General features: G+C 35.4%; 1 protein-coding gene across 4 annotated transcripts in view; it reads left to right on the forward strand.

Moving 5' to 3' along the window:
• Positions 1–584: 584 nt before the first annotated feature.
• Positions 585–25,082, forward strand: part of PRLR (prolactin receptor) — a 124,898-nt gene continuing 100,400 nt past the window's right edge. For 2 of the 4 annotated variants that reach the window (XM_030004294.1, XM_030004304.1), the window contains exons 1-2: positions 585–739; positions 19,253–19,337. The gene's annotated coding sequence lies outside the window, so the exon portion shown is untranslated. The remainder of the gene's footprint in view (positions 740–19,252; positions 19,338–25,082) is intronic. The other 2 variants (XM_030004298.1, XM_030004303.1) reach the window with 1 other exon arrangement.

The following is a 25,082-nucleotide window of genomic DNA, read 5'->3' on the forward strand; positions in this document are numbered from 1 at the left end:
CACTTTTTGAAAAAACATTTCAAAAAGTTAAAAAAAAAGTAAAATTGTCTCCCTGTTGTGATGTCATTAGTCGTATTTCCACTTTCCAGATTATTACTGCATTTTTTAATATGTTTCCAACTTCCACCAGTCGTCTTATATCACAAGCTGATGATTAATTCTTACTTCCATATCACATGTAAATGACATGCCTTGAATAAAGAATACCCTTAGACTGTGTGCTCACCAAGACAAGAATTGTCATGGCTCCTGAGTTTCAGAAGTGTCCATCCCATATAAGGAATGTCTTTGTAAATAAGTAATAGCAAAGGGCTTAATATTAAACAGAAGAAATAGAATGTATGGAAGATTTTCACTGAGTTTAATTTTAGCATACAATGACTTGTAGAAAATAGCATTGAAGAATAGATTTTCAGCTGGGCCATACCCTAAACCTGGACATCACATGTGGCTCTGGATGCTGTGGAAACTGCAGCTGTGTTGTCAAGGAAACAGCCTTGTGCTCAGTAGGCAAAACCAATGAGGATTAAGCAAGGCTATATTATAGCTAAGCCTCTGTGACCTTATCAGGGATCAACAAGATCTGCCTGTTCTTCACTGTGCAGGTGTCCCTCAGGAGTGAGGGAGATATACACAGGCAAAAACATATATGCAATATACCTGATTTAAATGCCAGACCTGGATTATTCTAACAAGTGAATGCATTTCCCAGTTAGATGGATTAAAAGACTCCATTTGTGTAAGTAAAATGTTTATCTAAAATAGAACTAAATAATAGAAAAGAAGTTAATGTGACATGTTTTTCTGTAAGCTATGAAATGAGGAAGACGTAATTAAAGTATGATGAAGTCTGGAAGTATTTTTGATCTTTGTTGTAGCTTTACAATCAGGCTTAAATTCACACACAAGTATGCCGCTATAAAAAATGTTAATTTCCCAATGATAAGAAACAAAGTTTTTAGAACACTGAGGTGCAGAATAGTTGTCAACAGTTTCAAGCACAGTGTTCTTCTTTAGTAAAAAGAATTAATGCATGTGTCACTGAAGTAAAACCACACTCCACATACACATGTTATTTCATACCAGTTTTTTGTATCTGAAAGAATGAAAATCCAAATGGAACTGAGATAAGTAAGTGCAAGAGGAAAATGGCTAATAGTTTTTTGATGAGTGGGGAAGGAAGTTGAAAAAGTTGATTAAATTGCTCTCAGAAGTTAATTGTTTTCTGCTAAAACTTTAAAATATTTTTCCTTTTTGTTTCTAAAGGAAAATAGAACATTACACTTCAGTTGACGCTTCATAATACATAAGAATGAATGAATGAGCAACTAAAGTTTACGTGCTTTGCCAGAATCTCTGGAGTTTGTTGTGCTCTTCTTTTTTATATTGTCACGTAACATCAAAGGTGATTAAATGTCTTTCTTAATTAGCCCTATTATTAGTTTGCATGTATTAACCATTTATTTTTATTGTTTCAGTATCTCTTGTGGTGTTACATGCCCATTTAAAAAAAAATAATTCAGTCTTAGTTTGTCTGCAGATAATGCCAGATGAACCTTTTTCAATAGTGATACTGTCCCATGTCTTGTACAGAGAAGGGAGGAACTGAAGCAAACTGTGAAATGAGACACATGATTATCATAGTGATTTTCCTTCCAACATTACCTTGTGATTTATTTTCTTAGTGTTTTTTTACTACAGAGGTTAATCTAAACCTTCCAAAACCAATGGATTTTGTCAGATTTTGATTATTCTTTCATGGATCCCACTCCTTTTTTTCAGTGCTTCTGCATTTCTTTCTTTTTTATATCTACTTATTTAAAATACCTGATCTTTTTTTGCAGAATTACTGTTTTTACCATATCATCTAAGTTACAGAAAAATTCTGTGCATAAGATATTTCCTACTAAAGAAAGTTCAGACATTTTGCAGCATATCTAAGGCCATTATAGAAAACTTGAAATGGACCTGATTTCATTGCTTCATTTCTGAGAGTTGCCACTCTCCTGATAAGATTTTCTATCAGAACATGAGGGGAAGAAGTGAAGCAAGGAGGACAGGGAAGACTTGGCTATTTCTGTGAGCTGAATATGATATCAGTCTCCTAAACTATATTAAATACACAATAGAAAAGTTAGAGATGAAAGCATAACAACATCAAAGTTGTTAGAATACATGCAGCATTTAGCTTAAAAAACTATGACTTAAGACCTTGCAGAGAAGTCCACTATGATCCAAATATGCTTAGAGAAACAGAATATTAATATTCAAAATAAAAGGATTAATAAATGTGCTGTGCCTCCCCAAAAGTTTCTCCTTCCCATTCCTTCTTTCCTTATTAATTTTTTACTTTCAGTTTTCAGGTGGTTTTGTACTACTGTCATATTTAGTCACTTTAGTATCCGTGATTTCATCTTCTCATGCTTCTGCTTATTCCTTATGTGTCTAATAGTTATTTTGAAGGTCAGGTACAGAGCTGGATACTTTTCCTAATTTATTGTCTGCATCTTGACCTTTTTCCCCTCCTTGCATTTTTCCTAATTTTGTACAGATATATCTGTCTTTATTCTTTCTTTGTCTGTCTTCTATCTGTAGCTTTATGGTCATTTTTCTTTGGTTTTCAATCACTCAAATCCATGCTTTTGTTAAATAGTCTGGATTCGGTAAGGAGTTTGATGTGAATTAAATATAATATTTAATCTAGAGCTCACTAATATGAATGACCTTGACCAGTTATCACCAATTTAGGGAGCAACAAGTAGAATCCAACTTCTTTTCTTTAAACCAACTAACTGCTTTAACAGTGTGCCAGTAAATTACTGCAAGTTATCTACTACCTTGCCACTTTCTGGGATAATCTGCAATCCTGAACAATAGGCAGAGCAGCAGCAGTCTCTCTAGTTGGGTTATTTGTGGACAAATAGGCAGATGAGCCTTCCCCGCTTATGGAGTGAGTTAGATGCAGCCAGGACATGTCATCCCTCCTGTACATGTGCTGTGCAACTGATATGTGTGTGCATAACAAGTCTAAGATGTTCCTGATGCTATAGATTTACATCAGGCCATCTGTGCATGGCCCAAAACCATGTGTCCAGGTGTTCCAACTAGTGTATCACTTTTCTTCCATGTGAAATGCTGGTAAATATGATTTTCTCATTCCATTTTAAATTACTGGTGTAACTTTGGTCCATCTATTCTAAATGCCTTGTACCAAGGAGAGTTAATTTATTTGATCAAATTCAGACATGAATTCAGGAGTAGTCATTGGAAACATATTACTGTGAAGCCAGATTAATTCTGTAATATCAGTATGGAGGACACCAGAACTAGACCTACAGTACTCTACTTACATCTAATTTTTCTTCATCTTTCATCTTATATAGCTATTTACAGTGCTGTAAAATAGAAGAACAGTCTTACCAAATCAAAATGTTCACATTTGGCAGATATTTAACATTGAAAACAAAACCCCAGAAAAAAAATGAGGCTGTGGAAGACCTCAAGTGTTTAGGCTGCTATTGTCAAAGGGCCGAATGGAAGACTGTAGTCCTATGTTCTTCTCGATCTTTTGCATGTGAATTATATCCCCTTAGATTATGGTGCATTAATTCCATTGTTGTTATGAGACTATGTTTTTTATAGGAATAAACTGTATTGTATTATTTTTACATTGTATTGTAATACTTTGAATGTGGTGCACTGTTCATAAGATATATACAAATCTGTACATTGGATGCTTTGTTTTTTCTAGTTTACCTTTAGACTTCTGATCTGATTTACACATTTAAAAGTAAGTTTCTCATAAGGGTAACTTAGTAGCCATAAACCACTTTCTGAAGAGGTTTTGATGAGTGAAACATTCAAACTTTTGTTGTGAACACACTTTTTCAGTTATGAAATCCAATTTTTTGATGGGTATATTAATCAACAGATGTGTGGTTTCTTAAAAAAAATAACATGGCAATATGCTGTCACCCATCAGTTTTAAGTCAGACTGTCAGCCACAGTAGCTATCTGTGAACAAGGTAACTAAAGGCATTTGTAGTATGTATCTTTGTATCACTGCAATGATAGGTAGCAATAGATAATCCTAACAGAAATCAAGGGTATGACTCTTAACAACCAGCCAGAAGTACCTCATGCTTTTGCAAATTGCTTGCCCTGTTTTCCTGAAACTAATTGACATTTGTTGTATAGAAGATTATGCAAAATGCATACAACAATATTTTTTTTATTCCTCTGCATACTTGACTTTTTTTGTTGTTGTTGTTTGCTCCTTTAGTATTTATGTGTCTTTTGTATACAGAAGTAATAAAACAAATAGAAAAATAACCAGCAGTAGGCTTTAAGATCTACAGATATTAAAAATCAGTTCACTGTGAGTGTGTTTTTTGCATAAGTGTGTATGGTTTTACATACTGATTTTCAATTTACAACCCAGTTAAACTTAGATGGACAACCAACCCAAAACTTCATTGTAAGACTGTTATCACTATGTTTGAATCCATGTCCTTCCTAAATTCAAATTGTTTGACAGCAGCAGTAGTTAATCATATTTAAGATGATTTTACTGAGGCTTACTGTGATCCAACAAGCCTCATACAAGCTGGACTGTGCTTAAGGTTGCTCCCCTGTGGCTCACTGCGTCTTCCAGGAGACAGCAGATGGCTTTCAAATACCGCATAGTAGCTTAGTGCCTTCTCCTGTGCCTGTTCACGTCTTAGCTCAGAGAGCAAGGAGGCTGCTGCAGAGGTACGAAACTGTGAAGTTGTAGCTCTGCACTGGAGGAAAGTGAAAGAGTGGTTCTCACAGCGGTCTTCTCTCTGTAAATAGGGAAGGTGTTTCATTTCAGAATCAAGGTAGTTTGGCTTAGTATCTTGTGGAAGCTGTGTAACACTTGCCAGTAATACACAGCTTACTACCTCATCATTTCATTGTCAAACACTTTAAGAAAGGGGGTCTTTAGGGAAGCTTCAATGCCTGTTGGGTTTTTTGATCTCTTGTTAAGTGTTGTGCACTTTTTCAGATTATTTATGGAAACAATGCAAAATGTGCATGTTTTCCATTACTACTTTTATTAAAAGCACCAGTGTTTCAGTTTAATATTTTAGAAGTGGTAGAACCAACTGATTTGCTAACAGTCTTTGGTGTCTCCATTTCCAGTCTGATCTTGATAAAATCTGAGTAAATAACTGGTGATGCTTCCACCGAGAGATACAGTATCCTTTTGGAAGTAATAATGTTTGTCCTGTTAACAGACCTTCAGGTTGGCTGGGAAAATCACACAGAGGATCATTTGGATTACCGGTTCTGTTTTTTAAGGGTATTAAGAGGCCCACATCCAAGATGATGATTATTTCAGTGCTTGTTGCTTAGGATTTATACTGAGGCACATGGTTGCTAACACAAAACTGTTGTGCTTCCGTAGGAGGTATTTAAATCCTTTCAGAACAAGAGCATAGAAATGGCTGTACTGGGTCAAAGCTGTTAATTTGTCTGATATTGAGCCTATGATTGGAGTTGATAACCCATTCTTCAGAGGAAAAAGGCAAGAATCTGTTGCATTTACAGAATAATCAGCTTAATAAAGAAAATGTCATGTTAGGTTCTCCCAGTCACTTCTTGTGAGGCTTCATTTATATGCGAAGACTCTGCTCTGTTGAGTTGGATGGAGAAAATGAAGAAAAGGTAAAAGTTACTTCTTAGTGCTGCTGGGCAAAGGAGAACATTAAGATTGGTAGACGGAAAAGGAAAGACGGACACCCATAGATTGACAATGACACAAGTAGCTGACAGTCTCTTCTGAATAGTCAGTATTTGATGGATGCTGCCTGGACAAAAATGAAGAAATTGGGTAAAATTCAGGATACAGTTTCAGGGAGGGGATATGATTGTGTCTGTCATGAGTGTGATGAGAACCTTGGATATATTGTAAGGGGAAGGAAGAGGCTTTGGGGATATTGATTGATGTTAATTATGTTTGCTGATACACAGCTTGTTAGGTAACAGCCATACAAGACCTATAGGATATCTGAAGAGCGTCATGTTCAGCCGCTGACAGTAAACAAGACAAGAATCACAAGGCTGAGAAAAAGGGGGGTTTAAACATTTTTTCTTGTCAATTTTGAATTTACTGGTTTTTGGTTTCTGAGTAGTAGCAGCCTAGTTTATTTTCATTGTGTCATTTGTTGTTTTATCAGCCCACTTTCTAATTTACAGCGTCCAGGATTTTTTTTCCCTTTTGTATGGTAGTTTTTTCTACACCTCTCCTTATATTTTTAACATTATATTGCAAATTTCTGTCTGAACTTTCTTCTGCTATTTTTGTATTCTTCCTGTTTTCTTCTTTTTTGATATGTCATTCTTAGAACTGAAATCAGTATAACTAATATAGATATGTCTTTGATTTCTGTAGTCTGTATGAACACTGATCATATTCTCTTCCATTCTAATTCTTATGACTTGTTTTTGCTTAAGCTTTTGAGCAACTTCAGGTATTGAGAAGAGGGGGTTCTTTCTTAGGTTTCTTTCTTAGTAGGTGCATTTGACTGCATCTCCAGTATATGCACAAGAAGATTTTTTCTTTCAGTGTCCACTGGGTTTAAAAAAAAAACTTACAAAAAGCATGTCTATTTTTGGAAGATATTTAAATGGAATATATGCTGCTTCCTCAGGTATGAAAAACAGGTCTATTTAATAAAGTAATCATTTGTTACAAATGTAATACTTATTATTGTGACTTCTTGTTGGCTTCTTGAAAGAATAATTCTGATTCTTTGTCCAAGTATATTTATCATATTTTTCCCATTCTTTTGCTCAATTGAAAAATATTTCTATTTTAAACTTTTCCATTTTTGACCTAGAATAATGTCCATTGTGCAGTTTTGAAGTTTTGAGTGACCAAAGGTGGCACTCCATTTTTTTGATCTTTTCTTGAGCATCCAGTAACAGTACACATGATCATCTTTGTGACAGTTCATTTTCTTTCCTACCTGTATCTTATTTCTAATCTTATTTCAACTTTCTTTCATTCTTGTTTATCTTCCTTATCTCTTTTCACTTCCTTGTGTTCCATTCTATGGATTACTTCACAAGTATAAGTTACTCGTGAAGGTGTCTAAGCTCCCTCTCGAAAATCTAGTGATGGGTGATACAATTCAAATCTTGGTATTGATGCAAAAAGGAAATACAATGCTATTAAATTGATTCTAATAGTTAAGTAAGAGGCACACTATTAGAATCATAGAATCCCTTAGATTGGAAAAGACCTTTAAGATCATTGAGTCCATTAATTCAGTCTGAACCAACAGCAAAAGCAATAGTTGTGAGAGAATGGGGTAACTAAATCTCAAGATGCCATTCATTCTGTGTGTTTCTTTTTTGTATGATTTGTTATTTTTCTAAGATACTGCAAGAATCATTATTTTAATAAAATTGTCTGTTTTGTTGGCTTTTGATATTGATAGGTTGTAAATTTACACTAATAATTTACTTTGGAGGTGTGTTCCTTCAAAACTAGTGAGTACTTTTCATTTAGTTTTGGCAATTTGCGACAGTTCATTTTGTTATTCTGTTCCAGATCTTCTACAGTCACATACATTTCAAACAGATTTTCCAGTATATCCCCTGTAAGGAAAACTCCTATTTTTTTCTGAAACCCTCTCACGGTGCCACTGAAAAGTCTTCATGGCACTTACAAGCAGATAAGATCTAAACTTTCCTTTTTGATGTCTTTTTAACAAGGCCACTCATTTAAAAATAATTTCCTTTTTTTTTAAATTAAACCCTATATTGGTTTGGTGGGGTTTTTTGGTTTTGTTTTTTTTTTTTTGCTTACATTGCCCATGAGATGAAGAATGTGGTGGACACAGTTACAGGTTAGCTTCTTAATCCTTAAGAATATAATTTTGAATCATGTCCTGTACTTTGTGGAGGACTAACTGAAGAGTTATTTCTCCTCCTATGGGTTTCCTGACTGGATTCACTGAAATAATCCATTATAGTATTATAAATTTTTGCCTCAGCAATGCACCCCTGTGGAGTTTACCTGGTTTACGTTATTGTTTGCTGCTTGCTCTCAGCTTTCCTGGTCTCCCACAGTATGTCACAGTCTCTATCATCATCCTAGTCCCACCGTCAGTATTACAGTCTTAAAAATCCTGTGCTTTCTTACTTAGGTGAGGAATCCCAATCCATACTGATCCTATTTTCCTTATTAGTACAGTGAACTTGTTTATCTGTTTCGATTTAGGTATTTTAGCATTTAACACTACTCCTCTGTTGGAGTGAACAACCGTTTTTCCTATGTTTTGTGTACTGAACACAATAAGCATTCCACTTACTATTTTTCTTCCACCATGTTTTTATATGTGTACAAAGTTATCAAACTAATTTAAAACCATTCATTCTGCTTTCGCCATTTTACTTCTTAATTTTTTTGCACTTATGTGTTTTCATACATTTGGTAGTATATTTTGAGTTACCATGCCCTGTTTAAATGGGACTATATTGTTAACTAACCAATAAACTGAATTCTTTCATATCTACAAAACAATTCAGATAAATATTTTCTTTTACTCTTAATTTCTTTACTTGCCCTTCACTTCCACCAGTACAATATAAACTGTATGATACTGCTGTCTTAAAATTGAGTATGTCTAAGCCAAAATTACCCCATATTTGGTTGCTGTAAGATTAAAAAGAAAAGCAAATACAAAAATTAAAGGGAAGCAGTTAGATCAGAATTCTAAAGTCTGAGTGGAGAGCCACATATGTATGAATATGAAATGTTTATGGATTGACATATGTTTTGTGGGAGGAGGCTGCAATTTTCATCATGCATAGTAGGGACAAATTAATATTATTTTTGTAGGTGCACTAAGAAACATAATTATGCAATAGATCATACATGTTTCTACTTTTTTTTTTCTGGTATCTTGAGTCACTGTTCTATACTTTCAAGAAACTGAGAAGACTATGAAAGTATAGGATTTCCAATATTAAATAATGAAGGGTCTGCACAAAAAGTTAGAGGGAAATGCAGGAAATTTTTTTTTTTGCTGAATATTTATTAATTTCCTACTTTAAACATCCTCTGATTTTCTAAATACTGTAGCAGCCATTTCCTCCGAGAGTTTGAGACTATTTGCATTAAATGGTACAGTGATTTTCATGCTCAGTCTTATTTAGCATGCTTAGCAGTACATTAGATCTGAAGTAATGATGAACCACACAGTTACTGTTTTGTAATTTTAAACTCAGAGTATCTGGAAAAGACAAGATTTTAGCCTGGTGCTGGATGCATGAAACTCCCCCTTTCCATTACATTAATGCAGAAAGTTTCCTTTTATGTAGCACTCTTTGGCTTGATTACAGCCTTCTGGAAATTTTTTTTGCTTTGTTTTCTTTATTGAGTGGAAAGGTAAGGGCATTCAGAGAAGGATTTTTGGTTGTGTTTTGTGGTCTGTTTCATAACAAAAGAAAACATCAGTACAAGACAGTAGATCTTGACAGAGATAGAAAAAATCAAATTACATGAATTCTCATTATAAATAGATGTCCAATTACAATGCAATAGCACTTGCTTGTGTCAAAATGAGAATTTATGTGATTACACACATTCAAAAAATCTGTATGCCATTACCATAATGAAAAAGCCATTATTTCTGTTCTAAAGCACTTCAGGAAACAAAATTAAGAGAGTCTGCCAGCACATTCAATTCATCCATCTCTCACATAAAATTGTACCCTATGTTTCCTAAGGAAATTGTGATTTTTTTTAAGTTTCTCCATGCAGATTTTGTAATAGAAAGTGAAAATTGGTGTTCTTGTCTAAAGCAAAATAGTTGTAAGAATTTCTCAAAACAAAGAGTATTGTTCTAGTCACTCCTTGGAATTAAAATTGTAAATGTTTCTCTCCCCGCTAGCCCCCTCATCTGTTTGTTTTCACAGGTATATTTGTCCCTGACCTTGTCCAGATTGACAAGGGAAGTTAAACTGCAAGCTCTTAGTATTTCTTTCCACACATCAGTGAGATGATGTTAGGAACACTAAATTGATCAATAGCTTAACTAACATTTAATTTATAAAAGGTATCATGTATGCCATTTTATAGTAAACAGTTTACTTAATAATATGAAATTATTTTTTTCTGTCAGTAATTGCACTCACAGTATTTTTATTGTCTTAGATACCTTAATATTCATCCTGAGATCCTAGTGAGTATAATCAAGAATAAAATGTGATGTAAGAGGGAGGCTGAAGGGCAGTTAAATTATTTTATCAGGCAATATTGCCTAGCAGTGATTAATTTTCATTTGAACTTCCCTTTCTATCTTCTGTGTTCTTTGAAGATTCCTACATAAACCATAAAAAGTGTGTTGGCCTTACAGGTTGTATTTATTTCCTACTACAATATATACTTTTCATCCATCCTTAATCTTTCCTTACTATTTTATTAAAAGAAAGTGTAACCCCATGTCTCATTCAGACTTTAGGTCCAAGTCTTAAGTTCATCAAGATGAACAAGATTCTCCCATTATTTTATGCTGGTCATGGGGGAAGAGTAGGGTCTCATGAAAAAAGGCTGGGTATCATACTCGGACATGAATGATACGCTCCTAGAGGGTATTTGCAGTTGTCTGTGATGATGAGCTTAGTTACTATCTCTCTATATTTTTTTCTGATTTTTTGCTGTTTGTCTCTCAATGCCTTCCCACTTGTTACTGGGACTGCAATTCTTCTAAGTGTGGATACTTACAACAGGCTGTGTAGGCTCCTTCTTCATAGTCAGTGAAGAAATAGGCACTTCTCAGAGAAATTTGTCTTACCCTTTATCTAAAACAGGTAAGATGAGTCACATTCTGTGAGAGCCTGTTTGTCTTCATTGACCATATAGGGACCCTATATAGTTTAGCTACAACATCTGGTTAAGTGAGGTGAATCCTGATTTGTCATTCTGAAAGTATTATCTCTTAGGGAGCACACAATTGACTGAAAGTTCAGCTTGGTCAAACTCATTAAAGAGGGAATATTACTTCCTTGTTCCAACATAGGCAAGTAACAGTGATCTTTCTAGCATGTATTTTACTTGACAGAGTTGACTGTGTTTTGCTGTCCTCTAGCTGCCTATAGTACTTTCAGGATTTCTTCTTCCAACTACAGATTTATCTGAATCTTCAGATTCACCGTTTTTACATTTAGAAAATCTTTTGCCTTCATTTCTCTTTCCCCACAGATGTTAATAAACCCTGAAACTTTGATACAGGCTACGAGTTAATGAATGAACAGTATATTTCCTCTTTAAAATATGTTAGTAAGATGTGGTACATGAAATAGATGTAGATACACTAACAACTTTCTAGGGTAGAATGGGAAATCCCCGGTCTTTTTTCTCTTTCCCCAGTTCTGGCCACAAATGTTGAGTTGCTTACCTTGCACGTGAGCAGGGCCAGTTCACTAAAATGTCAGAAAACTAGCTTGGAAAACCAGAAGCTGTTTAACTCGTTAAATCTTTAATCTTGAGTTCACATGGATCCTGGACAGTGAGACAGGGTGAGGAAACTGCATTACTGAGGGTGGGAAGAAAGGATCTGAATCAAAAGCAAGAGGAACAGGGAAAAAGTGAGGAAGCAAGAGGAACAGGGAGAAAATGAGGAAGCAAGACCTTTCCCTTTCAGCATTGTCAGACTGCTGATTTGTTCCACTCATAAAGTGAACTGTCATCTCCAGATTTAATACAGCTGCTCTTCACTAAATAGAATAACTGAAGTTCATTTTGCTGTAATTTGCAGTTCCTTATTCTGCTGTCAGGATGCATACCTGTGTCTTAGCCCACCTGAGTTCTTATTTTGGGTGTGATTTATGAGATTCTGTATCCATTCTAAATAACTACATTTGCATCCCCTGTTTTTAGGTAATTTAAATTAATTGGTCTACTAATTAGGTCTTATAATTAAAGGACACTGACAAGGTATACCTAAGATAATAATATTCATGTTAATATTGAGCTTTATCAGTGCTAAGTTTCCAGTTATATGAACATAGTGAGAAATGAACTATAATTAAGAGCTATCTCGTGCATTTGCTTTTGTTCATCCCTTAGTAAATTCTGCTGTAAACTGGCTAAAGACTCATATGAGAAATGGATTAATAGATGTGGAACTACACACAAAACCTAACTATTCCTAGTAGGCTTAAAAAGAGTTCAAGAAAAAAATAAATTTTTCCTATTAAATAAAGCATGATATATGGTGATACTATTCTACATACAGAATTTTTAGTTCTAAGATAAAATCACTGTGTCTTAAGTTGCTGCAGTTACAAGGATTTCTTAATCTCTTCCTGAAGTATTTCTAAAAATTCTAATTGAAACATTACAAAATTGCAAAGATTAGTAAACACAAAAGAACCTTTTATTATGCTTAGTCATCATCTAGATAAGCTTATTGTATTTTGTTGAGCAAATTATTTTAATTTAGAGATAACTAAAACTCAATGGAAATATTTTTCCTGTGATTATGGTGACTTATAGTGCATTTTGTTTCTGAAAGGATATGATTGTAAAACTGCTTCCATTGCTTTTTTGGAGGATTTTTATGTTTGCATGTTAAACTCTGTAAATGTCAACAAAGAAATAAGTATTTCTGATTACAACCATGGTAATATAAGGATAGTTCTTTCCCGCATACTGCTCAGTTGACATGGAAAATTCCTTCCTTAATGGAATCCTTAAATGTGCAGGTATTTTATATACTAGTCCAGCTGTTATTTCTTTGGCATGACTTCAGTAGGTTAGCAGTTATTCAGAAATGTTTGTTTCCATTGCAAAGAAATATTTTTTTTCTGCATTTAGTGGAGAATATAAGATGTGCATTTGGTGTTATGTCTGTGCATAGGCTTTTGATTGACCAAGTTTTTTTTGTGCATCTGATTTGCTTAAAGTTGTACATTTGTAATTTCTAATTCCATTTTCACCACTGTGCTAGCAAAATAGAGAGTACTGTGAAGTTAGTGACTACATGTAATGAAATACGTCTACACAATTACCTTCATGTTATCAAAGAATATACGTATGTCTTTTATTGCTGGTACTATCTCTGGGCCCTATTGATGGTCATAGACATTGCACAAGAGCAGTGTGGTTTTTACAGTAACAAATTTTTAGACTAGCTGAGGGTTTGGCCTGAAAAGAAAAGATAAAGTTTTCATCTGCTGTAGCCTTTTGCACTGTAATTGCTGGATTCAGTAGTGGTCTTGCTCTGTGACTCAAACAGGAAATTTGGCTGCAGTGATGCTAGTGAGTTAGAGCTGGTTCCAACTGATTCCATTTCTTATCAATCCAGAAACTGCATGCATGTTACTTAATTCATGGAAGACATATTTCTTATAGTTGTGAGAGAAACATGATGAACTGGTTAACCAGAACCAAACCAATGGGGCGCAGGGAGGAAAGAGTATAGCCCTTTCTGGGGTAAAAGGAAACTCCAAAAGAAGCTCCAAGATGTAAGTGTCAGTTCCTTCTGCTTCAAACTCATTTGATGGATTTCTTTTTTTTTCTGAGAAGTAGTACACTTTGGTTTTGGAATTAAACAACATGCAGAAATTAAACACTTAAAGAGATACATGGATACAGTGTTAATTCTTTTGCATAATCAGAAATACATGCAAGAGTATTAAAGAGGTGGTTGAAATCAGCTATGACAGGATATATTCCTTCTGGCAATTTTCTGCTCTCACGTCGTTGTTGTGCAGACTATAGTTATGAATGCAGAGAAGAGCTTTTGCACTCTGTTTTTCTCATCTTGAATTGCAGGGCTATTGTATATCCAACAGCTAAAATGAGGATTGGTGGAAGTAGGTGTTTGAACATCACATCCTCCCAGCCTTTTCTGTCCCTGAGATTTGTCCATCCCTGGGCCTGCTTTTTCGCTCTTAGTGCTTTCTTCTATACCCATAGTTTTGATGTTCTCATACTTTAGACTCATGTTCCGACTGATTACAGGGACATACTGTTATGCTCTTATTAGCTGTACCAGTCATTTGAGCCATATTGCTCAAAAGTTGAAGAGAACTCAACAAAAGTTCCTGTTTTGACAGAGGTTTTAGAAAACGTGGCCAAGCTGCACCTTACCTGTCTGCATGGGAATGCTGAAACAGAAAAATATGACAAGACTTAAAGTGACATTGGTATACAGTAGCCCAGGGGCCTCTGCCACAAGGTTTCCCCTGCAAAAGCACTTCCTTTGCAAAACAGCCTTTACAGAAAACACTGACCTGTCTGCATCTTTCTATCTTTCATGATAGAAAAATGAAAGTGCCAGAAGATCTTACCCGTTAGATCTGCTGACTGTCTCTTGTGAATAGCAGCTATGCTGGGCGGCAATTCCTGTGATTTGGACCCATTTATACTGCTTACAGGGAGTGAGATTGCCTAGTGGACTCAAATAACAGAAGTTGTAAGGGAAGGTAAATAGCAGCAGGAAAGGAAAAGAAGCAAGCTTGAAAAGTCTTCAGTGCACAGTCTGGCACATAGAGGGTATACATATTCTTAGAAGCAAAGTAATGCTCAGAGAAGTAAGCTAAACTTATGGGAAGATAAGTAGATAGGAAGGGACTTGAGTTTAAGCAAAACTCCAGAGCTCAACATTTAATTTTAATTAAATAATTTCATGATTGATTGGAATTAAAATCCAAGCTGCTGTGTATGTTGATGAGAAGGTGATTGAATGTAAATGCTCTCGAGATATTGTCAATAATTATTAACAGCTAATTATGTCTGAGAAAGGTTGGATGGTAGTAGCTGTCTTTTTTTTGAAGTGTCAAGATCATAACTCAATTTTCTTTTTGAAAAGAGCATTTCATCTTCTCCTAAGAATCAAGTGTGAATGAAAACTGTAAGGTCCAGAAAGTTCTGTAATAAGAATTAATGTAAATTGGTGTTTCTGGGTCATTCCCTCCTAGGCAAAGTCAGTTGTTTTGAAAGACGTAGCATATTAACCACACAGAATTGCTTTATAGGCCTCATTAAACAGTGGTTGTGAGATCAGTGAGAGCTGGAAGGTCTCAGTCTTTCAATCCAAAAAGCTTACTGTGGTTCACTCAACCTTTGAACCCATCCACGGATGTCAAATCCATTGTCCAAACTGTCAGTCTGGGGATTGGGTAGTTGATCACCCAGTGACCAAAGGACTGTCTGTAACATAACAGACAAGTTTACTGGCTGCATATATAAGTATGCAAAACTCACCAGTGATGTATAATTCCTGTTAACGAGATCTTACATCTGATCTCTAAATGTCCTGGGAGTCTGGAGAACTTGGAAAAGATGTAACTCTTAAGTAGACTCAGCTTTTCTTCGTTCTGAGAGTTCACAGGTTGGCTGTTCTGGTCACTTTCTGTAATTTTCCCAGTTTCTTGCTTGTTGTGTTTTCACTGAATTCAGCAGCTCTTTTACTTCTTTGAGCTATTATGCTATTTTCTTTATCTCCTCCAGTCTTGTTTAAGAAGTCATAAATCACTGTGGCAGCTGCTCATTGTCTTGTTACATTTTGGGTTCAGTCTAGGTTACTTCTCACTGCCAGGTGCTTGACCTACAAGAGCCCAGGTGGCAAAATCAGCTTTTCCTTTGGACTGAATTATCTATGATTAATTGTCTCTTAGTGACAAGTTGTTCACTAAGGTAGAAACTGTCACCTAGCTTCCTCCAATTCCCATATTCATATACAACTCATTTCTTGGTTTTGTTATTCTTTTTCTTTTGACAGTGCTGTACATTCAATGTGCATGGTTATACTTATTTTGGCTATATTAAGATAACAGAAGTTTATGAACACTTGAACACCCAAATAAAAGTATAAAAATAGACTACAAATTAAGAGGGTACAATGAATAGCCAAAATCAAAACTTCCCTTTTTATTTCTTTGTTTGGCATTTGGGTTGAACATTTCTCAAGATCTTGGATTTATAATCTTTCTACATGCTTTTCTATTTCAGCAAACTGAAATGGTTAAGATTTCTAATACACGATCTGGATTAGATTCTGCATGAGTAATTTTAAAGGCATTTTTCTATTTCCATGTTTTCCAGCTGAAATAAGAAGTTACTGTAATAAAACTGTAAATCAGTCTCAGGCAACTATCTATATTCTGTAAGAGTTTGAATTGAGGGAGGGTTTTTTATCTAAACAAAGATGGCTTTGTTGAAAGTTTTGACTCTACTGAGAAAGACTTTAACCTTTTAAGTAATCTTATTGAAGCCAAAGCTCCCTGGTGTTTATCTCAATTAGATAATACATGTTAAATGACACGTTGTCTAGCATATGTCAGCTAGTATGTCAGGTTGGGATTCTTTAAAAATCACCAGCTTTCCTAATGTCAAAAGGCAAACAAATTTTCTTTCAATTCTCTGACTTTCATTGTCTTGTCTCATGTGATATCATCATTTCCAAGTGTCATTTGGGACTGCCTGCGATTTTACCTTTAACATTAAGCTGGAAAAAAAGAACTTCTGAATTCCTCAGTAAATCATAAAGAGCCAAAATAAAATCCAATCACAAATCTTTTCCCTTACAAAATGTCATAAAATTCAGCTCTTAGAGACACAATGATGTAGGTAAAGAAGTCCAGATACCAGTGATATCAATATTTCAGCTGTTAATAGGCTGACCAACACTTTTGCATAGATTATACATTTAGCATTTGCCACAGAGATTCCTGTTGTTATTTTATTTAATACCCTAAAAGGATGCATACTTAATAAGTAGGCTATTCAGGAAAGTGTGCTTTTCTTCTGAGAGAAATTAGTCAGATTCTCCTTACATAAATATAAATAAATATTAAGTCTTTCCTAGAACATTGTTTTGGTGCTTGGAACGATTTCAAAGGAAGCTGAGGATGGCTCAGCTCCTTTTAACATTTTGCCCACTTCACTGTTGAAAAGTGTATGCTTATAATGTGTATGTCTGTGTTACATGGCTAAAATTAGATGGGATTAATCAGGATCTTATTTTTCTTTATCCAAAGGACAGTGTGATATGTTTGTCAGACCCAAAGAATTTTTAGGGGGTTATAAGAATATAGTAGTAAAAGATTAGGCTGTCAATAAATGATACCAAAATTACTGTGACACGGTTTTTCTGACTATGATATGCATGTATGTGCATGTTTGCATGCATACAGTATTCACTGTGTGTGTCTTGAGTAGTGCGTAGTTTATTCTGTAATCAGAGTATTAGTTCAATCGTATTAGAGTTCTTTATACTCTGAGGGTATTCCCTTAATCCCATTCCTTTAGCATGCAGAAAATATGGCAAATACCAGTAATGAACATTAGGCTCAAGGAATAGTCCCTTCCTCTCCACCCCCACCTCTCCAGCTTTACAATTAAAGAGACTTTGCTTGAGCTTGAGGAAGAAACCAAAACCAAACACTGACATTCTTAAAATTCACACACTTTTCTCTGCTGTCCTCTTAATTATTTAGCTCCATTTTACTGTTTGATACCATTTTACCAGCTCCAAATAACCATTTGGACAGCTAGGAAGGTTACATTGCTGAAATACGTAAACTCACAGGCAGTACATATCATGTCTTATAGATTATCATACTTTCTTAGAATATGCAGCTTTGATGTTGTATAAAACACCACTTACAGCTTACTGATCATAACATATAAAAGTAAAATACCTGTTTATTCTTTCTCATATGTACTTTAAGTACAACATCAGTAGGCTTCCTATGCGTATTAAAAAGTTTCAGCATTCTTTTCTGCCAGGCAGTCAGTATGGCTGCATCTTTTTAAGTAAACTAAATGTGCCCAGGAATAATGGCTTGGAGGCCAACTGACATGAAATACTCTGTGTCCATACTTTTAAATTGTCTTGCCCTCCAAAACACTGTAGTTGCATGCAGACCACCTACTGGGACCAGTCCCTTGTGCAAGCTCCAGATTTGTATCCAGATCTGCAGTTCTTTGGGAGGCTAATGGATGACTTGGACCAAATCTGTGTCAGGGACCATTAAAAAATTTTAACAGTATAGACAATGAGGTTCCAATGCTCAGGAATGTTCCTAGGTACACATATTCCTAGATTTACAAACATGGATGTAGGTAGACATTGCAACTTACACATAGTAGTTTCAGACTGTAAAATTCAAGGTGATCTTGTTAGCATCTGAGTAATGTGTGATGTGGTTGTAAATCACTCGTGCACTTTTTGAATGCTGTTGACATCTCTATTGAATTCTACAATAACTTCAGGTTCTGAGGAAAAAAGAAATTAATATATTCCATTTGCTATCTTCAAAAAGAATCAGATTGGCTACTTTACTGGCACATTTAGAAAAAAAATCAGCAGCTAAATTTTTTGTGTATGTCCTTTTACATTTCAATGGGTATGAATGATTTTACCTATCCATGATGCTTTCTAATATATTAGCAAATATATTGTGAAATGTTTTGTTTTCTTCATCATCTCAGTAGTTGAGCATCTTATCGCAATCATTGCTGAATCTTGACTGAGAAACAAAATAAGACCTCTGAGTTTTGGCAGTACTTATTTAGATTTGTACATTAACGAAGTGAATATTAGGCAATGTTATAACTAATACCAGTCAGGATTTAGTGAAGGATACCTATCAGCTTACAGGGAATATTCCTGTAAAATAATTCAATTCTAGGCCAGTCATTTTGGCAGATCTGTAATGGAAAATAACTACAGCTTTAAAAATAGTAATTTTTCCAGTTCAAGAGCTGCAGGATTCCATCACAGCATCGACAACCACTTTAAAAACATGGAAGTGTAACTTACTGATGTAGTTTATGAATTTTTTAGCCATGCAAAATCAGGGATCTCTGTGCTGAAGAGTTAATGTTGCAAGCAGGCAGCATACAGTTAATTGAGAGCTTAACTGAGCGATATGGATCAGACTCTTTTCCTTTTCATGTTTTTTTCTATTCTAGCTGTTTTTTGCTTATGGTTTTGAAATTATTTTTTATTTAGGGAAGTTCTTTTCCAACTGTATACTTCATTATACCTATATAGTGCGCTTTTCTGTTTCTTTTATACTAAAAATATTTTTAAACCATATGGATTTTGCTGCATTACTTAGTTAGACCTGCTAGTTTTACCACAATGGAGACTTCTTGAGTTGTCTGTGATCCTCACCTTCCTTGTTCTTTTGTGTTTAGACAATTTCTCTATAGCACCTACAGCACTGCATTTTAATTTGGATTTATTTTTCTTTCATCCAGGACTGCAACCTCTGTCTTACAGCTTTCCATTACAGTGAGCTTCAGGGCATGAGGATGTTCTATCACAAGTGGCTGGAAGCTTTCAGTAAGTTGGATTTTGAATGAACAGAATTCATTAGTTCTTGCATGCTCAGGCTGCCCTTCTTTCTGTCTCTTCAGAAAGCGTGTTTATATCTTTTGGTGCATTCCAAACTAATGTGATCCTGTTTCACAGTTGTTCGTGTCTAAAATTCCTGTTTCCTAAGAATGCTCCTTCAACTTACACGTCAGAGCATTTCCTCCAAATGTATATAGCTGATGATTGCATTGTTTCCAGTGTCCAAGCAACGACCACCTCCTTTTTACCCCTTTTTGTCCTTCACAAAGAAGCTACACTGTTTTATACTAATACATATTAATTATCTTACTGATTCTCTGCTATATCAGTTCATAACAGGCTGATTGTACTTTCTGTACTGACTATATGAATAGATATAGGAGAGGCTCAGTGATGTTTGCTTGGACACTTGGTCTGGTGTCTGTAATACAGTGGCAGATAAACGTATTGAAATTTCTGGATAGTTTTTAAAGGGGACAGGAACATAGACAATTATCATGGTGGGGGCCTACTAAACAATTAACCTAGAAAGATTAAGAAAAAAAAGCTTCTAATCAGCAACTAGTAGAATCATCTACCATTGCTAGTGATAGTGAAGTATTTTGAATACTCAAATATCTTTTGATGAAAGGAATACAGCAAAATAAAACCATCAGATTCCAAATTAGCAGACTTCAGCTCTGAAAATTAATATGTAATATTTCACAGGAGGTAGGTCTAAGAAAAGACTAAGGGAAAACTGGTATCACCTTAAATACAGTATACTATTACACCAACTACACACTCCTACAATGCAGAGGATAGACAGTGTAAAAACCAACAGCCCAGATAAATCCTAAGTTCGTGTTTGTTTGACCTCAAATATGAGAAGTAAGCACAAAGAAAGCAGAAGCTAGGTCAAATGGCAACAGATAAGTAGAAGAGAATCATATAAAAAACAGAAAAACTCAGTCAAATCCAGAACACTTGAAGCAATCAAAATAAAAGAAACTACTGATTAATTAGACAGAAGTTAGTGGCTGTGTCTATACTGGTATATAAAATGAGCCAGTGACAATTCTGTAGCCCCAAGAATATGTGGTGCTACACATGGCATATCCATATAGCTAAACTCTCTATCCTCCAAAACAGTATGGCCTCGTCCTATGCTTGCTGCCTGTAGGGAACACTAACTGGTCCATGCTTCTTCCAAAACGCTCCTGTGCATCCGCTGGAAGAGTGCTGATTTGAACAGGCTAAAACTGGACCAGGAGTGTGCTAACTGTTAAACAGCATGGACAGGTGCATACTAGTGCTTGAGCTTGTGCCGTGACCTTATTTTGTTTACTGTAGTAAATATTGCTAGTGAGTCCTTTTCACATTTTACTGTGGAATGTATTTATTTTCCATAGGGAGATCTTTACATGGCTTGCCTATCCTTTCCCTCAAGGGACCATTTTAATACAGCACATTTATCTTCCTGGGTTTAGTCCCTGGTTAAAACCTTTGAATAGGAGTGAATCTTCCCTGACTTATTAACAGCATAGGGTCTTGGTTTTCTTATAAATCAAGGTTATCACCTTTCCCAAGCACAAGACATGAAATGAGATGTGACTAAAAAGGACAATTTGGAAAATGTAAAATATCTCTCTGGTACAATAAGAGAAGTAAGAGAAAGACCAAGAGAATTTTAGTTCTCTAAGAAGTGAAAAGGCCAAAGATTTTAATTAGCTTTCATTAAAGAACTCAGTCTCAATGAGTTGCTGAATGCTGTTAATACCAAAAGGGAGAGCTAATGGTATCTGTTTAATTCTGAAGGAGAGAAATAGAACAATACAATCAAACTACTTAAAAATACCATGAGGGGAACAAGGAGACGAGTGACTTAACAGCTCTGTCATGAACAAATGGTGTCAAACCAGTTTGATTTCTTTCTCTGAGAGGACAGCAGACCTTATAGATAGAGAAACAGTAAATATTAGATATCTTGATTTTAATAAAGCTTTCAATGCTGTATCACATGCCATTTTTATAAGCTAGCAGGGAAACATGGTCAAGATTAATTTATGTTAGGGTGAAAACAAAAGTAGTTGGAAAAATCAAACCAGAGGTAATTATCAGTGGTTCAGCATCAAAAATCTGTATCAAGTGGAGTTCTGTCTGCATCTGTCCTGTATCCAGTACTTTTCAGGATTTTTATTAACATGCTTAAACATCAACTTAGAAAGTAAATAAATGAAAGAAAATTGGTGTGGTGGAGCTGCAATGGTAGATAATCCAAAATAGCCTTTAAAAATTTAAATCATGTTATGAAAAAATAAGAGACAACATAACAAGAAAGGATGGAAACAAGAATTTAGGTAGGAAAAAATAGCCACGCAGCAATAGGATGGGGAAAAACTAAATACTAATTCTGCAAAAATAAAAGGAACCATAGACCGTAGCAGATCACAAGCTGAGTGAGAGTTAAGCCTGTTAATTACTGTTTGGTGTGTTTCACTTTAAGTGTTTGAATATGAAATTTATTTGCACATTGAAACCATGATTTGTTTGCAAAAGAAAGATTTTCTGTTTTGCCATATGTTTCAGTTATTCTTTGCAGATAAACATATTTTATCTGAGTTAGACATATGGCTACTTCCTGGTTTACTAGGAAAAACTATCATGTGTGAGAAGGGCAACTATGATGTTCGATATGAAAAGGAGTACAGTTCATAAGATGTGTATTTTTCCTTCTACTCTTCAACAATGGTAATGACTAAATTGAAGTATTTCATTCATTTTTTAAGTGTTTTCCTTCAAGAAGAGTAATTTCAGAGAATCTAGGAGAAAGCAGCAAGCTTTGTCAGAAATCCAGAGAAATCTATGACAAGGGAAAAATTTGAATTCTTTGATTTTGAGAAGATAAGATAGGAGGATGATAGTAGAGGGGTATAAATTTTCAAATACTTAAAAGCCACTGCAAAAAGGAACAGGTTAATCTGTTTGTTCTCTGTCTGTGGTGCACAGAGCAAACAGTAATAGTTCCAAATCACAGAACAGGTTGTTTAGGTGAGAGATTAAGAAGACTTTCATGTAAGAGTTTAGGAAAGGTTATGGAGAAAGCAGAATTTTTTTAAGATTTGTAGATTTCTTGGCAGATTATGGAAATCCATCACTGAATCATTAACAGTAGGTTAGAAAAATGTCATTCAGGAATGAGAAAGCGCTTTAGTATTGAAGATACACCAGATGCTGTCTTAGGGCTGTTTCTGTCCCTATTTTGCAGTGATTCTTAGGGTAAAGTTCAAAATTAAACAGCAACACTGGCATAAGACCTTTCTATTTTTCAATATTTGAAGGTATATAATGTTTTCATTCAGTCTTCATTTCCCTACATTAAATTGCACTTTCTCTAGTCTTTCTCTACTTTCTCTTCGTAGATTGTTCCTCATTTTTTCCTGGTGATTTCAAGTCACAGAGCACTGCCTCTCTTTTGTTTTGACACAATTGACTGTGAAGCAAGACTGTAAACTGAATCGAGCAACTAACAAACTCTTATTTTGTGGAAGATCTGATCAAATGTGTAAGTTTTTTTCAGCTGGACCAGTTCCTAGATCCAGTTCACAATAGATCCTACAAAATAAATAAGCTGATGTAACTAAAGAGGCATGAGAGGGGAGGAAACAATGAGATGCAGGTTGTGATCAAAGGCATTAAAATGAGCACTGTCAACATCAAAATGTACATGGATCTGTGGGGTCAGACCCCTGTCCTCCCAAGCCATTTAAAAAATTCTGTCTATACATTTCCATATACTAGTTATCAAGTATCTGTCATTGCTATTCTGAGAAGGTATAGGTTAAATTTTTATCCTAAAGATGTTGCAAACATCAATACCTTTGAGCCACACAATAACAATGGGATTGAAATTCCAGCTGTGGGCAACTCTGGAGAATTAGCTGCTAGTATTTTTTGAATAGAATAGAACAGAATAGAATAGAATAGGATAGAATAGAATAGAATAGAATAGAATAGAATAGAATAGAATAGAATAGAATAGTTCAGTTGGAAGGGACCTACAATGATCATCTAGTCCAACTGCCTGACCACTTCAGGGCTTACCAAAAGTTAAAGATTGTTCTTAAGGGTATTGTCGAAATGCCTCTTAAGCAGTGATAGGTTTGGGACATTGACTACCTTTCTAGGAAGCCTGTTCCAGTGTGTGACCACCCTCTCGGTAAAGAAATGCTTCCTCATGTCCAGTCTAAACCTCCCCTGGCGCAGCTTGAACCATTCCCATGCGTCCTGGCACTGGATGCCAGGGAGAAGAGCTCAGCACCTCCCTCTCTGCTTCACCTCCTCAGGAAGCTGTAGGGAGCAATGAGGTCACCCCTCAGCCTCCTTTTCTCCAGACTAGATGAACCCGAAGTCCTTAGCTGGTCCTTACAGGACATTCCTTCCAGCCCTCTCACCAGCCTTGTTGCCCTCCTCTGGACGCATTCAAGTTCCTTAACATCCTTCTTAAATTGTGGGGCCCAGAACTGCACACAGCACTCAAGGTGAGGCAGCACCAATGCTGAATACAGCAGGATAATCACCTCTTTTGACCGGCTGGTGATACCGTGTTTGATGCACCCCAGGATGGGGTTTGCCCTCTGGGCTGCCAGGGCACACTGCTGACTCGCATCGAGCCTGCTGCCGACCAGCACCCCCAGATCCCTTTCTGCAGGGCTGGTCTCCAGCCACTCCTCTCCCAGTCTATCCTTGTGCCCAGTGTTACTCCATCATAGGTGCAGAATCTGGCATTTGGACTTGATAAATTTAGTTCCCTTGATGATTTCCCAATGCTCCAATCTATCTAGATTTCTCTGTCTTTACAAAGAAATGCATCTCTGCTTCCTAATTTCTTCAGCAGCAGTTCAGTTCAACTGTCCTTCCTCTGGATGAGAATAATTTTTTATGTTTGAAAAAAATAGAAAGAATATATTTTTATATACACCTTAAGTGTTAGAATATTGTTACAAGTAATCTTCACTTTGTTAAAACACCAACCAAGAAATGGTCATCTGTCTAAGATAAAATACACTTATCTGCTAACAGTAACTGATGCGTATGGGGGATGGGGGAAAGAAAAACAACATATACTTGCTGAATATAAAGCATATTTTTCTAACAGAAATACAATCTTCATTCAGATATTTGAGATAAAACACTCCAAACAGTATTGAAGACATTGGCCATTTTTACCATTTCCAAGCTATAGCCTGTAACGACAATGCAGATATATAACAGATCAAGTGTGGTCAATCATACTGAAGTTTTAATTGGCATGAAACTAGGCCTAGTAAAACAGGACTGTACTACATTATATTGACAGTAGATAAGGAAATTACATAGTTGGATACATTGACTAGATCTGTATCTTATTCCTTCATATTTTGAGTGACAAGTTGTACAGTGTGATTCACATCTTGTATTATACTTATGGCATATTATTATTGTAATTAAATATTTTGTAATAAAAGAAATTGATGCATCATATTTTTAAACCTTGCTCACAGATGCTGCAATATTTCTATGTTTTTAATCCCAAAGTACTGTGGTACAATGGCTACTTTTTGTAATTCTAATTAATAAGTAGACAATATTTGTCCTCTTAAAATCACTTTCAGTAGCAGATTAATTTGTTCAGTTATATTCATTAGAGAATTTCAGAAATACATGTAACTCCTTTATGTAGCAAATTGCTTTGTTTTAAAATGGCAAATTTTG

Source organism: Aquila chrysaetos, chromosome Z (assembly GCF_900496995.4).
Source record: "Aquila chrysaetos chrysaetos chromosome Z, bAquChr1.4, whole genome shotgun sequence".
Taxonomy (NCBI): Eukaryota; Metazoa; Chordata; class Aves; order Accipitriformes; family Accipitridae; genus Aquila; species Aquila chrysaetos.